General features: G+C 40.4%; 1 protein-coding gene across 6 annotated transcripts in view; it reads left to right on the top strand.

The window, feature by feature from the left end:
* The window catches only part of TIAM1 (TIAM Rac1 associated GEF 1), a 270110-nt gene that overhangs the window by 117541 nt on the left and 135830 nt on the right, over positions 1-16739 (top strand). Inside the window, exon 1 of one of the 6 annotated variants that reach the window (XM_005283905.5) lies at positions 3699-3837. The exons of the other annotated variants lie outside the window; for them this stretch is intronic. The gene's annotated coding sequence lies outside the window, so the exon portion shown is untranslated. Of the gene's footprint in view, positions 1-3698; positions 3838-16739 lie in introns of those variants that run through there. 6 annotated transcript variants of the gene reach the window in all.

Here is a 16739-nt window from a genome sequence, read left to right as displayed (position 1 = left end):
ACACTTCTCCTGTAATCCTAGCTTCAAATACTTGCTGTGTCCTGGTGAACCCGAAGAGAATTAAAAACAGTCCCTGTCATCTCCTGAATCACTCTCAACTTGCCAAACCTGCTCATTTGCAAGGAGTGTGTTAGTTACAGTAATTTAAAAATTCTGCAGGAGTCAGTCAATCTAGCTGATGGCTTTCTCCCATTCTTCCTCTAATTTGTGTCCTGTGACTGATCCACTGATATTCTCGATTAGTCTTGCTCATTTTCTGTTTTTCACTTAAGCTGATGCTAGTGCCCTGGTTTGTTTGTTTTTTTTCTCTCTCTCTCCCCTCCCCTTATCCCCCAATGGATTAGAAAGGGTGTCTTCTATATTGGGCCATGATTTTTGGATTCATTCCTCCTGTCAAAAGGGGGCATCATATCCTAACCATTGAAAATATCTAATATGCATGGTAGCCTGGTGACATCTGAGAGTGAGTAGGCATAACTGACATCTGATTTTTAAAGTATTTAGGTGCAAAATTATACATGCATTTAATGTCTGAATTTGCCCCAAACTGACCATTTACAGATTTACTCAATTTGCATACCCATTCCTGATAGTAGAGCATGCAAATTAGGTGTGCATTTTGCATGCACAGTTGTGCACATAACCTTATTGAAAACCTGACCCACAAACTTATGCACAGAGCTGGTTTACAAAAAACAGTAATGATGATACTGTCTTGACTCAAAACAAGACATACAATGCTTCTGCAAATAAAGCCTCTTCTTAAATAGCAGTGCAGTCTCCACTTGTTACAGATAATCTACTAAAAAGCATAAGTATTAACAATAATATTATTGCATTATTGCATGGTGCTTTTGAATAAATGCATCAGCTTCCCTCCTTGAGACTTGTTTACAACTATGGTTAAACTTACATCTGAAGTGAATTTATTAATCTCACCTAGATCCCCATTGGACTTCTACCCATATGACAGAACTTCTACTGAGGCATGACTGAGATGCCTCATAGAAGTCCAGAACTGGAATACCCCTTTTGTTATTACACATTTCTGATACAGCATTTCCTACACAGATCGACATTAAAATTATTTGTAACTTCCTATTGCACCTTGTTATAACACTCAAAATATCTGCTTCCAAAGGGTCACGTTATAAGCCGGAGTCATGCAGTATTCTACTGAATGCCAAAGTTTATGCAGAACATTCAGAGTCATGCTACTTGTGCTCCTTCAAGGACAGTCCAGGGCTAGTTTCGTGCCTTTGAGGATCGATAATTTAGTGATCACAGTGAGATTTTAGTTCAGTGGTGGGCAACCCTTGGGCTGCACGCGGCCCATCAGGGTAATCTACTGGCAGGCTGTGAGACAGTTTGTTTACATTGGCACAGCAGCCTGCTGCTCCCAGTGGCTGTCCTGGCTACCGCTTCCTGCAGCTCCCATTGTCCAGGAATGGCGAACCGTGGCCACTGGGAGCTGTGGGCAGCCATGTTAATGTAAACAAACTGTTTCGCACCCCACCAGCGGAGTACCCTGACGGGTCGCGTGCAGCCCATGTGGGCTGCAGGTTGCCCACCACCGTTTTAGTCCATCCTGAATATAAATGTTTATATCTGCAATGACTACCTGCAGTGAGTCATTGATTTCAAATTGTATCAATAAATAGCCTAATTTGTAAGTACATTCTAGGATTGTGCTACAAAATGTTCATTTAATTTAGATTCAGTTATCTGATGGTGTTAAGCAGCACTCTTACTAGACTCTGTCTAATAGAAGTTCTAAGGAAAACACTGGTTCTTTGAGGGGATTTTTGATTACCTTGTAACTAGTATGCTGTTGCTTGATGAACCAAACATGATTGTGGGGTGTTTTGTCCTGTATACATTAAGGAGACTTCGCACCAAAGTTATTAAGCAAGAAAGAGGGACATTCTGATGGCTAAATCAGTCACACTGATTCAAAAATTATCCATACAACTGATTTGAGACCTTTCTCAAAGAGGACTAAAAGTATACTCTACTTGCTTCGTTTCAAACATCCATATTCAGAAGGCAAAGTGATAATTGTTTAAGCATTTTCCACTGTAATCTAGAAGAAAAAGTGTTGAGCAATTTAATCAATATCAGTTCAGCAAGGAAAAACAACACTGAAAGTGCATTTTAACTCATTTTAATGACAGATTTTGTTTTATTATTCTCCATTACTTACAGTGCCCAACTAGAAACAAACAATAACTTGTCCTTAATCATTTTTTCATTTTTTGCAGTTGGTAAACATAGATTTGAGTCACAAAGAAACACAATAACAAGAATGTACTTAGCTCAGTAGGTTCAAAGTAGTGTACAAAGATATAAATATTAATCCATTAATTAACTAATTTTATAGCTCTTCACCTGTCAAAATATTATCCATGATGTCAGTTTAGTTCTGAAAAAATCGTTTTCATCATTTGCTCTGCTGTATGGATGTGTGAAGAATCAAAATAGTGCGTGCAGGATGGTAGATAAACAACAGTTATTGGTGGGTTTTGTTTTGAAATTTCTCCGGAACAGCAATACTTAAAATTAGATTCTGGAGGATTTTCTATAAATTTGCTTTCCTAAATTTCCCCTCTGTTTCAGATGGATAAGCTGTTTACATCTTGTCTTTAATATTTATGTTATGTAGTGTTTCTGTTCACTGTTCATGACCTCATAGGTCATGTTTGCTAGACCTTTAATAATTTTTGTTGCTCTTCTCTGGACTTTCTCCAGTTTGTTCACATCTTTCCTGTTGCATTTTATCTCAGAGGTGGCTGCATTTCAGTGGTCAGTAAGGTAATTGCTGTGTACCAGTTTAAGGTGCTGATCTTACAAGCACTTACACACGAGCAACTTTACAAATCAGAATAGTCTCATAATTATGTGCTTAAGTGTTTTTAGGATCAGAGCCAAAATCAGTGGTTCTCAACCTATTTACCATTGTGGACTGCAGCCCGCATCCAATACTACCTGTATGGTCCTGATGATGTCACTTGGGCCGCAGCTGTGTGCTGATGGGCTGCAAGCAGACCACAGGATGCAGGTTGAGAACCACTGGCCTAAATGTATAATATTTTGGGAGCTTTCAAGATGGAAAGCACTATTTACATGTCATATAGCATTCTCCATCAGAGTACAGAGTCCATTAAGAAATGCAGAATAGGTCAGAATGTGTCTAATCTTCTTGACTTATGTCTCATTAGCACATGCTTTCCTGAAAACGTGAAAGAAAGAAAGAAAACATTGACTCGAGCAGTATAAAGCTAATGACAATCAAATTCAGCCCTGGTGAAAGACCAATTGCGGTTACACCAGGGATGAATTTGATGCACTGCACCTATATGTGGAGAGACTCTGACAAGGCACAAAGTAGCCAAGCTGCCATTTCAGATGTTAATAAGTCACTCTGAAAGTCTACTATGTTGTAACAGTAGATTTGATATTTCAATTATTGGCTATTCTCACATTGTTTTACTCTTGTGAATTAAAAGCACCCTGCAGAGGTGTCTGCAGGAATTTAGATCTGAGGAGCCACAGGGGGTTGAGACATTGAATGACAGAAGTTCCCACCAGCCAGAGTTGTTTGTGTGAAGAATACCAAATGGAGCATTAAACTTGGGTGGGAGGGGGAAGAGGGGAGGCGAAAACCAAGGTTTCAAACACACCCAGTTGACCCATCTCATCTTGGCATGAAACTTAACAAGTTACACCCACTGTCTGAGCCAGAAGCGGAATGAAACACTGACGCTTCCTCATTTCTGTTACGGGCTGTAAGAGCTTGTGAAACACAACAGGAGAAAATGTTTGAACTATTGATGAATGGTAAGTTACTTTAAAAAAAACTTCTTGCTTTAATTTTTCTGATAGGTGATAGAAATTACAGCAGTGAAATTCAGACTATGGAAACACCTTTGCAAAGTGTAGTATTGTTGTCTAAAATGCCATGTGTACTGGAACCTCTTGCCTCTGTAAGTCTATCTCTTTTCACAGGCAGAGAGATGTTTTTCTAATTCATGCTAAATAAGTGCTTTGAGTGCTACCTTTTCATTTTCAAAGGGTTTAGTGCTGCTCTCTAAGGCAATAGCAGAAGAAGTACATACATTTAAAAATTTTTTTAGACTTTTTAAAACCAAATTAATTTAATGGAAGTTAGGTATTTGATAGCTAAATTCCCTAACAGAGAAAATGTAGTATCATGTTACTTATTAAAGATGCATCCTTTCCCCAGCGGTCTGGCTTTATTTTCAGTAATTACAGGTTGCCATGTTCTTTAATTGTTTAAAATGAACCTTGTGAAAGGTTTCAACTTGAATAAAGCCCTGTTAGATTCTGCACGGCACTGAAAACTTGAGCATTTGAAGGGCAGTACTTCAGTACTTTTAAAGAAAGCAAAAGAGCTTAGATTTGATGAGGTCTCTCTTGTATAACATTTCATAATATTGCAGAAACCAGGGCTACTGAAAGCTCTTACATGCTGAGATGCTCCTTTTTCTGGTTATTTCCATTGTTACTTACAGGGTGATCTTACCTCTCAGTTACTGTTTTTAAATGGAAAGTGCTTAATTCTGTTTTTTGAGGACAGACATATGAGTACAGAACTCTGCCCCCCTGAGTAATTATGAATAGAAACCAAACTTATCAAAGGTTGTCTAGAAAAGCATTCAGAAGCTACCCTTTGCTGACAGTGGGTGTCAGCAGTGGATGCAACTGAACATGTGTGAAAAAGGATTCGACACAAGCCTAAACCAGAACCACCTTGTCCTGCACTGTTTCAGAAACGTCAACTATCGTTTCTGAACTGCTGATGGACATTGACTATCTTGCAGCTAAACTGGATTCAGAACTGGTTCAGATGCACTCTTTGTCAGCATTGGGTAATTTTCCTCATGCAGACAAAGCACACATTTTTTTGGTGGCGGTAAGTCACACTGTAGCTGCTTTAAATATATCACTTTTGTCATTTCATTTAATACACCAGAAATAGGCAGCTATTAATTTTTGACATTATTTTCCCATTGCAGGGTTGATTTAAACTTTCACATGCAATTAGCATTTTTGAACTGTGGGAGCAGTTTATGCGGGTATTTTTTCAATCCATTTTGAACTAAAACTGATCAGCCCTTTATGAAAATTCGTAGAAAATTGCTATGCTAATCATGGTAAATCATGCTAAGAAACCCAAAGCAAAAGTGTGGCTTGCTTAGTTACAGTTGCTAATTAAAGTGTATTCTTTAAAGGCTGCACATCTGTTATAAGTTGAAAATCTTGATTTGGGGAGGAAAAGCTTTATTTTTCTGAATGGCTGGTGTAAAAAATCTTGTATGCCACTGATCTAGAGCTGGATCCTGCAAGCACTTGCTGTCGGGCATGAGGCTTGATCTTTTTGCCCATTTATATCAATCATAAAGTTTCCATTGCCTTCAATGGGGGCAGGATCAGGCATATAAGACTCAATGGTGCAGTATTGAAGTAAAATGGGAATTTTGCCATTGGCTTTGATGGGAGCAGGATCAGGCCCATAATGCTTACTCCTCTGAGCAGTCATGTGCCCTGATGTGTGGAGAACACTCAACACCTCACAACTGAGGGCCTTTTATTAGTCTCCTTTTATTAGTGTCCTCGGCTGATTAGTCTGTATTGGTTCTTTACTGTGCTATGAGAACTAATAATGCAAGAAAAATAGACCTCTGGTAAAAGAGAGACTCTCAGAATGAAATACCAGTTTATTTAAAAAAAAAAAAAAAAAGAGTTAAAAGTCAAATGTAAAAATAAATCTCAGGGTCCATCAGTAAAACATTTAACAGCAAATGGTGCAGCTCTTAATAATTTTGTCTCTATTAAAATGTGTCTCTTTATATTATTTTGTTAAACTTAACTACAGACTGTGTGGCATGTTTTAGTGAGTTTTATGGAACAATAATCCATTGCTAGATGAGAGGAATAAATTATTTATAGATTAGAGTGTTTTAACATCCTACCATGGGGTTGTTAAGGAGGTCAAAATATAGAGCATTGAAAACGGGATTAACGCAGCTGTGCTGCAGACAGTGCAAAAGCAGAGGGAAAAGGAAAAAAATACTGTAATCATATACATATTTATATTTTAATCACAGTTCTTAAGAAATTGGACTTAAGACTTACAGGTTTCTAGAACCAAAATGAATTTCCTATGTGTGTCTCTTTCTGGTGAATAGCTAGCATTGGTTGCAACCTCTCAAATTTTAATGGAACCATAAACAAACATGAATATCTTTCTTCTCTAGCTCAGCAGGCTTGTTCTTAGCTGCTTGTTTTGTTTCCCTGTGGGATGGTGTCAAAAGACTTTAGGAACAGTGAGCTTTTATAATAAATAACAAATCTCCTTTTTCTATCAGGAGGAAGTTGCTGTTTTATTTCTGTGCATGAAGCTTCCATAAAGAACTCTTTGCAAATGTACTGAAAATACCTTCCCATTATTCGTATGTATAGTAGTTGGATTGAAAGCCTTGTAGGAAAACTTTATTGAATTGATTCATTACAATGTGCTTTTTATGTAATTGTTTTTTTAGAAACTTTCAGTTATGCTTTCACTAAGATTCTTTATAGTGCATGAATGAGAGACAACCTTAGCCTGTTTAGGTTCTGGTATTTTTTCCTTTACATGAAAGCCATATACAGTGCCATGAGTAGCTTTAAAATAAAAAGTTATTAAAAAGCAATCAGTGATCCAAATTCTAACTGGCATTATAGCACTATGCGTATCACATAGTCATCTGTGTTGTGTAATTTATAGTCTTCCAAGGATGCTGCAGAACCATGCTACCATTGTCCTTCAAAGGCTTTGTCTAGCTGGGTCCTTACCATAGTTTGAACGCGTGCCATCTAAATTTTTGTAACATAGAATGTTCAGATAGTGTGATGGGGGTATCTAAACTACCTTTTTTTCCTCCTAAAATTTCCCATGATTGGTCTCGATAGAGATGGGAGCATAGTGTAGGAACCTAGAGTAGAGAAGATCGCCAATATTTTAACTATTGTGTTGTCTAATCCTGCTAAGAGTAGGTTAAATGACAGGGTGTTTAAATTGCCGTGCATATGCTGGTGTTCCCTTCTTTGCCACCACTGGTGGAGCTGTCTCAGTATTAATAACTATGTACATTTTAGGAAAATAAGGCTATGTTGACACTATGGACCTTACACAGGCGCAGCTGTACCGCTGCAGCTACGCTGCTGTAAGGTATCCTGTGTAGCTGCTCTGTGCTGGTGGGAGAGAGCTCTGAGCAGTACTGAATGACAACAGTGAGGATGCTAACTATTATGTCTGCATAGAGTGTTTGTATAGTGTTTGTATAAATAGGATGAATTTCAATAAGGACAAATGCAAAGTACTCCACTTAGGAAGGAACAATCAGTTGCACACATACAAAATGGGAAATGACTGCCTAGGAAGGAGTACTGCAGAAAGGCATCTGGGGGTTATAGTGGACCACAAGCTAAATATGAGTCAACAGTGTAATGCTGTTGCAAAAAAAGCAAATATCATTCTGGGATGTATTACAAGGAGTATTGTAAGCAAGACACGAGAAGTAATTCTTTCGCTCTACTCTGCGCTGATTAGGTCTCATCTGCAATATTGTGTCCAGTTCTGGGCGCCACATTTCTGAAAGATGTGGAGAAATTGGAGAAAGTCCAGAGAAGAGCAACAAAAATGACGAAAGGTCTAGAAAATATGACCTATCAGGGAAGATGGAAAAAAATGGGTTTGTTTAGTATGGAGGAGAGAAGACTGAGAGGGGACATAACAGTTTTCAAGTACATAAAAGGTTGTTACAAGGAAGAGGGAGAAAAATTGTTCTTTTTAACCTGTGAGGATAGGACAAGAAGCAATGGGCTTAAATTGCAGTAAGGGTGCTTTAGGTTGTACATTAGGAAAAACTTCCTAACTGTCAGAGTGGTTAAGCACTGGAATAAATTGCCTAAGGAGGTTGTAGAATCTCCAACATTGTAGATTTTTAAGAGCATGTTGGACAAACCCCGGTCAGGGATGGTCTAGATCAGTCGTTCTCAAACTAGGGCCGCCACTTGTTCAGGAAAAGCCCCTGGCGGGCCAGGCCGGTTTGTTTACTTGGCGCGTCCGCAGGTTCGGCCGATCCGCGGTTTGCCGCTCCAGGCCAATGGGGGCTGCAGAAAGGGCGGCCAGCACGTCCCTCGGCCCACGCCGCTTCCTGCAGCCCCATTGGCCTGGAGCGATGAACCGCGGTCAATGGGAGCCGCGATTAGCCGAACCTGCGGACGCGGCAGGTAAACAAACCGGCCCGGCCCGCCAGGGGCTTTCCCTGAACAAGCAGCGGCCCTAGTTTGAGAACCACTGGTCTAGATAATACTTAGTCCTGCCTTGAGTGCAGGAGACTGGACTAGATGACCTCTCGAGGTCCCTTCCAGTTCTTTGATTCTATAGAAGCAGGAGTCAGGGAATATTTGTAGCATGAAGTTACTTTGCAATATTATTTTTCTTTCCAAACCATTTGGAACTAGTGGACCCAGTTTTGTACATTCAAATCAGTGGGAGTTTTTCTTGCATAACAAGTACTGAATTAGACCTGTTTAACAATGTATTTATGGAGCACATTTATGGAGCATCAGTACTCTCTGTCCAAACATCCTTCAACAGGAAACAGGTTTTTTTACAGTTACTGACACAAGAACGTAAGAATGGCCATACTGGGTCAGACCAAAGGTCCATCTAGCCCAGTATCCTGTCTTCCGACAGTGACCAATGCCAGGTGCCCCAGAGGGAATGAACAGAACAGGTAATCATCAAGTGATTCATCCCCTGTTGCTCATTCCCAGCTTCTGGCAAAAAGAGGCTAGGGACATCATTCCTGCCCATTCTGGCTAATAGCCATTGATGGACCTATCCTCCATAAATTCATTTAGTTCTTTTTTGAACCCTGTTATGGTCTTGGCCTTCACAACATCCTCTGGCAAGGAGGTTCCACAGGTCGACTGTGTGTTTGAAGAAATACTTCCTTTTATTTGTTTTAAACCTGCTGCCTATTAATTTTATTTGGTGACCCCTAGTTCTTGTGTTATGAGAAGTAGTAAACAGCACTTCCTTATCTACTTTCTCTACACCAGTCATGATTGTATAGTCCAGGGGTCAGCAATCTTTCAGAAGTGGTGTGCCGAGTCTTCATTTATTCACTGTAATTTAAGGTTGTGTGTGCCAGTAATACATTTTAACGTTTTTAGAAGGTCTCTTTCTATAAGTCTATAATATATAACTAAACTATTGTTGTATGTAAAGTAAATAGGGTTTTTAAAATGTTTAAGAACCTTAATTTAAAATTAAATTAAAATGCAGAGCCCCTCGGACCGGTAGCCAGGACCCGGGCAGTGTGAGTGCCACTGAAAATCAGCTCGCGTGCCACCTTTGGCACGCATATCACAGGTTGCCTACCCCAGTATAGACCTCAATCAGATCTTCCCTTAGCCGTCTCTTTTCCAAGCTGAAAAGTCCCAGTCTTATCAATGTCTCCTCATTCGGAAGCCATTCCATACCCCTAATCATTTTAGTTGCCCTTTTCTGAACCTTTTCCAATTCCAATATATCTTTTTTGAGATGGGGCGACCACATCTGCACACAGTATTCAAGATGTGGGCATACCATGGATTTATATATAGGCAACGTGTTATTTTCTGTCCTATTATCTATCCCTTTCTTAATTATTCCCAGCATTCTGTTCACTTTTTTGACTGCATTGCACATTGAGTAGACGTTTTCAGAGAACTGTCCACAATGACTCCAAGATCTCTTTCTTGAGTGGTAACAGCTAATTTAGACCCCATCATTTTATATGTATAGTTGGGATTATATGCTTTCCAGTGTGTATTACTTTGCATTTATCAGTATTAAATTTCATCTGCCATTTTGTTGCCCAGTCACACAGTTTTGAGAGAAGGCTGCATGTGGAGGCATGGGGCACCACTAAATGGTAGCTTCAGATTGATGGGTTAGGGGGAATTGTAGGATCTCATCTATAACAAATGCAAGCTTTGTGGGATGGGATAAGGTGGTGCTTGGAAGCCTGGAAGAGGATGAAGAAAGGAAAATATGTGGACCTTTATCTCCCATAAGTTTTTTATATACTGTGTACTAGCTGCCTTTTGGAATAATAACCCTCACCCTCCCTATTTTTAGCAGGATGCACAGTATTATGTGCCCAAATTCTTTTACTTCATATTGACCCTAGGCAGTGCTGAAAAATTCTTTTAACAGTTTGGCTTCAGATGAGAAACCATCTCATATCTTACCACCAATTCCAGCAAGCTCTGAAAATTACATTTCATAACTTCCACACACAGGCTGCAAACATCTCTTTCCAATACACTAGCTGAATATCTAATTTCAAAGCAGAAGAAAAAAACCCACCTCTATCCTCTTCCCAGATGAAAATTGTCTAGATTAATCATTTGCGTTAAATTGGTTTTGTGGACAGGTAAAGGTATATTAAGAATTTGCTCCAGGCCCTTTCACATTTTACTGTGACAAAAGATACCTGGGAGTTTCAGACCCTGAGCTGCAATTCCACTAAGAAGTGAATTAGCAAAGAGTTTGGATGCCAGCACAGAAATTTTGTCTGCTCCATATTGATGTGTGTGATAGTGATATACAAAGCCAGGAGGCGGGCTGGGATGTGGTGGGAACAACAGGACATCTTAAAGTAGTGGGGAAATATTGAATAGTTATTCCAAAATAAATTTCACTTGAATGTGGTTATTTTGTAAGGCATAGTTGTGGCATGTTAGCTATTATGGAAGAAGCAAACATAGGTTTACATATGCAGAGAATTGAGCCAGTGGGTTCTACTTTAATCCCTGCTCCTGATTTGCTGTGTGACCTGTGGCAAGTTACTTAGGGTAAAGTTTTCAAAGGTGACATCTCATTTGGGAGGCCTTAATTTAATTGCTCAACTTTAGACCCTGAGAGCCTGATCTTTAAAGATACTGCACATCCTCCCAACGAAGTCAAGTGGAGAGGTGGAAGCCCCCAACACCTCGGAAAATCAGACCGAAAGTGTCTCATGATGCGTACCCCAAAAACAAAGGTGCCCAAAACTAACAACCACTTACAAAAATGTTTGCCTTACTCTCTCTGTACCTCGTCTGCTGCATCTGTAGACTTACACCACTTGCCTGTCATTGTAAAGCATTTTGAAACAGATAATTGTTGAAGAGAATGTAAGTTCAAAGTATTAGTATCATAAACAGGAAAGACGTTACATTCTGTTTTGTCTACATATGGTACTGCGGTTGTTCGCACAAGGAGTTGATCAACCAAACAGCATAAGACTTTAAGCATAACTGCTCCCAGGTTTCCTCATCAGGAAATTATTAGCTAATTCATTGCAAATTTATGCAATGAACAGAGTGGCTTCTACAAACATTTTCCAAGCATCTGATAATTTTCATTGGAAATGACATGTACAACATGCCAAAGATAATTTTGTTTAAAAATTACTAATGTGCTTTTAAAAGCAACAAAAGATTGTCATTTTCCTTCTGCACAACTAGTGGTAGGGCAGCCATTAGGCCTAGGTCTAAATTTTGCTGTAATCCAAGCAAGGAAAGGCACTATGTCCACATTTCAGATCTGAATCTGATGTGTTTGTAATAAGCACCTGCATATTGAGTAGTCCTTTTGTTGTCCTCAAAACCCTTGTGACTTTCTGAAATGTTCACTGTTGCTAGTTTTGCTTCCGCCTTTTATTTCTTGAGTTGCTTTTTTTCCTATCTAGCATTCTGTAGAGCTGATAGACAAAATAATAAAGGAAACAGAAGCTGACATCCATCTCCATATATATTTTAGGATGAATTTTTATTTTTTATAGGTTTTCCTTCTGCATTCATCACTGCCATAACTGAGCACCTCTCAAATTATTACAAAGACTCTTGTTGGGCTCAGGGCTTCAATGTGTTAGACATAGTCAAATACAACAGAAGAGACAGTCTCTGCCCTAAAGAGCTTGCAATCTAAGATAAAAATCCAGACAAGGCTTGAGGGAAAGGCATACAAGCAAAGTGAGCAGGCTGATGACAGGCACGTGTCATGTTACTTCCATGCCATTTTTGAAAAGTCTATTTGTGCTAAAAATAGTTTTAGGGTTTTTCTGAATGGAGCTTGGGGAGTTGATAGATATGCTCTAGGAATTATTTTGGGAAGTTCTATGGCCTGTGTTACACAGGAGGCCAGACCAGATGATCACAATGGTCCCTTCTGGCCTTGGACTTTTTGAATCTATGCACTTATATTTGATGTAGGGGAACTGAGATTAAGTGACTTGCTCACGTTCACACAGGAAGTCTGTGACAGAACCTAGAACAAAACCCAGCTCTTTTGAATGGTAGTCCAGCCCTAATCCATCCTCATCTTCTTCTGGGTGGATGTGACACACCACACCACTCACCGTTAGTCTGGTGCCTCCCCCGGACGCTCTGGGAGTTAGCTCACCAGGTCAATGCCCACTCCCGCGGTTGCACGCCATCACTTTGTCTCTCTCTCTGGTCTGCAGCATCTTTCTCACTCCAGGAACTGCAGCATCCTCTTCATGACTCAGCCCTCTGGCCAGGTCACTCAGCGTTCCCCCCCTTCCAGTGTATATGAAAGTCTTTCCTTCAGCAGCCCTAGGCAGTCTTCTCATTCACTGCCTCAGGTGCCACTCCCTCAGTGGCTGGTAGGGGAACCCGGGCTCACCTTCTACTCCAGCTTCCAGTTCAGGGATCCTCAGCCCAGCAGTTCTGAGCTTTGTTTTCCCAGCCCTTTCTGCTCTTTCTTTGGACTGCTTCCTACCACTCCTGGTTCCGCCCCCCTTCCTACTCTGGGATTGCCACTCCAAAGCCTCCTCCCTCTTCTCAGGGAGTGATTGCTGCCCGCTTTCTTGCAGCCTTTCTCAGCAGCCCCCAAATATTCCTCCCTCTTCCCAGAGAGTGATTGCCCTTTCTCAGCAGCAGCCCCATTCTGTTGCCAGCTACCTAGTTTTATAGGCCTCGCCTGTTCCTGCTCATCTGAGCCTGCTTTCAAGTAGCTCCCTGGCTCCTCCTCCAGGTGTAGCTGGTGTAGTTAATTGGTCTAGCTGGCCATCTTAACCCCTGTCAGTCCTGTGTGGGGTGGACACCCCTTTACAGTGGACTTTGTACTTTTCTCAACTCTTGCTTGTAGTGTCCCAAAGCACAGTTAACAAGTTGCAGATGTCAGAGATGAAAGCATAGCCACTGTGCACAAAAAACTTGACAGCCTTGTTGAAAGACTCTGGGACAGATTTCAGAGTAGCAGCCGTGTTAGTCTGTATCCGCAAAAAGAACAGGAGTACTCATGGCACCTTAGAGACTAACAAATTTATTTGAGCATAAGCTTTCGTGGGCTACAACCCACTTCATCGGATGCAGAGAATGGAACCTATAGTAAGGAGATATATATACACACATAGAGAACATGAAAAGGTGGGAGTTGTCCTACCAACTCTAAGAGGCTAATTAATTAAGAGAGAAAACTTTTGTAGTGATAATCAAGATAGCCCATTACAGATAGTTCGACAAGAGGTGTGAGAATACTTAACATGGGGAAATAGATTCAAAGTGTGTAATGGCTCAGCCATTCCCAGTCTCTATTCAAGCCTAAATTGATGGTGTCTAATTTGCATATTAATTCAAGTTCAGCAGTTTCTCGTTGGAGTCTGTTTTTGAAGCTTTTCTGTTGCAAAATTGCCACCTTTCAGTCTGTTACTGAGTGGCCAGAGAAGTTGACGTGTTCTCCCACTGGTTTTTTAGTGTTATGATTCCTGATGTCAGATTTGTGTCCATTTATTCTTTTGTGTAGAGGCTGTCTAAATAAAGAATAAAGCAGTGAACATAGATCTAGAAGCCACACCATCAAAGTGATGAAAGCGAAGCTAGGTGGGCTACTTTCCTTTCTTTTTTTCTTTTCTTTTTAAACAACCTAATCTTAACGTTTTTGTAATGTCTAGGTAGTTTTTTGGGAACGTTTTTGTAGGGAGCACTAACCTTTAGTATTTCAGCTAAGGACGGAATAGTTGATAGCTCGAATGAGGGTTTTTTTTAATCACAAATCTCACAATATTTGGTGTTTCTCAACGTCCTTGTTCCTGGAGTTATATGAATACAAGAGCATCTCACTTTTTTGGGGTTGGGGAGAAGAAAATAAAAATTAAGATTTGACCTCTCGTGATTACAGAAAAAAAACTTTAAAACATGACCTGAATGCACCCTAAAGGTTCAACGATCAGAAGGTAAATAAAAATAACACAAAATATATTATTTATAAAAAAAATCATGATTTTAAGCCAATCTCATGATTTTTTTGGACACTTGAGTCTGGTGATACTGTACAATTTTCAGAGCCATAATAAGGGCCTCGGCTCCACTATGAACTGCCCTGACACTGACCTCCCCTTTTGCTGAGCAGGTTAGGTTATGTGTACACTATCGCCTATGACAGCAAAACATATGGCGTTCAGGGGTGTGAATATTCCACATGTGAAACTTATGTGAAAGACATAAGTTACACCAGCATAAGCATTTCTGTGCAGAATGTTGTGTCAGTGGGAAAGCTTCTCCCGCCGACAATAGCTTCTGCCGCTCACAGACGTGGTTTTTTTATGCCGAAGGGGGAGCGCTCTCCCGTTGACACAGAACGTCTTCACCAGACGCTCTGCAGTGCTGTACGTATTGACGCACCCTTAGTCTGCTGGTTAAGGAAATAGTCAAATGTCTTTCTGCTGCAGCATAGTGGAGTTTTACCTCAAGCCAGTCCTATTAGTTTTTCAAGCAGTAATTGAGCTCAGTAAGGCACTTAGGTGAACAAAGTTGTGCCAGTACTTAAGTATTCACAGGATTGGGGTCTATATTTTGGAAATAACAACACATGTAATTATTAGGAGAAATCAGAAAATGAGGTCAATTGTGCTTCTTCTAAAACACGATAGGGTGCATAGTATAAGATTACATTTATGTTTTTGGTAGCCTGATCAGGATGAAATACTGTGGTTTTCCTGCAATGCTGCTTGAAGTATGCCCTTCAAAGACTGCAGAGTTGTCAAATGTTGGAAATGCATCTTTGGGGAAAGAGAGTTCTTCCAGAACTTTTATTTATTTTAAGTAAGTAATTTATAAAGTGCCACTGGTGTGCATGGTGCTTCATACAATAAAGAAGAGAAAGTTCATGGCTATGATCTTATAGTCTAATACCAGATCCTGTATTGGGATCTACTAATGTGGGATCCTTCACCTGTTTAGAGTCCCATTCACATCAGTGGGACATTCTAGAATCCCAGTGCATGTATTGGGACTAATTTATACTATAAAGAAGTGGAGAGAGATACAAGAAGTCCTTCAGTTTGTGCTGGAGGCTGGGGGGCAGGTATGTGTCTTGCTGCTCCTATTCCCTTCATTTACACTTTTGATGTATAAGAACTTTGATTTGATAATAAATGTAAAATGGAGTATGGGCACAGGAGAGGGGATCAGTGGTGAGATGGGGAAGCTAACTGAAAGGAGCAACGTGTTAGGTCTGATGTGAAGAAGGAGGAGTCTGAGGAGACAGGAGGCAGTGAATCAGGGAGTCCATGGAAAAATGCACAGACATGAGTGGGAGGAGACAGTGTTTGGTAATGCTGGGGGAATTGGCAGAATTTACAACATGGGTGGAATGTAGGTAGGCAAGAGCAAAGATGTAGGAAAGGAGGGGCACTACCACATTATGTCTTAAATGTAGGCTAAAGCTGTTGGGCCAGAGCCTAGGCGGATTTAAAATTGGTGTAGCTCCATATAAGTCAGGGCAACTCTGCCAGTTTACACTAGCTGAGGATCTGGCCCATGATGTTGACTAGTGCAGGTTTACTGTACTGAGGCACTCAAATGGCATCCAAAGTGAAAACATTGGCTGGTTAGTCTGTCCTTCTCATCTAATTTTTTTTTTACTATGGGAATATGAGTATAGCTTTGCAGTGGCAGCATGTGCTCACACTGGGAGGGTGTAGGCGGGAGAATCATGGACGATTTCACAGACACTTTTGAAACACTTGAAATTTTCTGAGTAGTTTTAATTAACACCAAATCTGCGGTCATGTTCTGTGCTGATTCATTCTGCAATTCCATTGTCTTCAGCGGGGTTGAACAGCCTGTACATTAGTGCCAGTTTTGATCCGTAGGGTTTAACTGTGGTAGCTGTGATTCCCTTGCCAGCCATAGGATGCCGCTAGGGAACTCCTAGTCTTGGCATATGCTAAACATGGTTAAATCAACAGTCTAAAATGCTGGGCTACTATTGCAAGCTATGCAGTAACGGGGCTTTTATTAGCTACACTCATAGAGTAGAGAGTACATTGAAAATATATCAATTTTGTTTCAACAATTTGTGCTTCTTTTTTTATTAATTTGCATAGTGGTAGCACCTAGCAGCCGCAGTCAAAGAACAAGGCCTCATTGTGCTAGGTTCAGTACGCCTTCCCCCGTCCTCCCCCCCCAAACAGATGGTCCCTGCACCAAAGAGTTTGCAATCTAAAACAAAAGACAACAGGTGTGTACAACTTTATATGAGCTCTTTGGGTCCAGGACTGTGTATCCATATGCATTTGTATAACACCTGTGAGAACAAACCCCAATCCTTATTGGAGCCTTTGGATGCTACCGCAATAGAAATAAAACTAAGTCTAGTGTATGTTAAAGTC

Source organism: Chrysemys picta, chromosome 1, assembly GCF_011386835.1.
Source record: "Chrysemys picta bellii isolate R12L10 chromosome 1, ASM1138683v2, whole genome shotgun sequence".
In the NCBI taxonomy this organism is placed as follows: Eukaryota; Metazoa; Chordata; order Testudines; family Emydidae; genus Chrysemys; species Chrysemys picta.
Note: the sequence above shows the minus strand (reverse complement) of the source record. Positions and strands in the feature narration are given on the sequence as shown.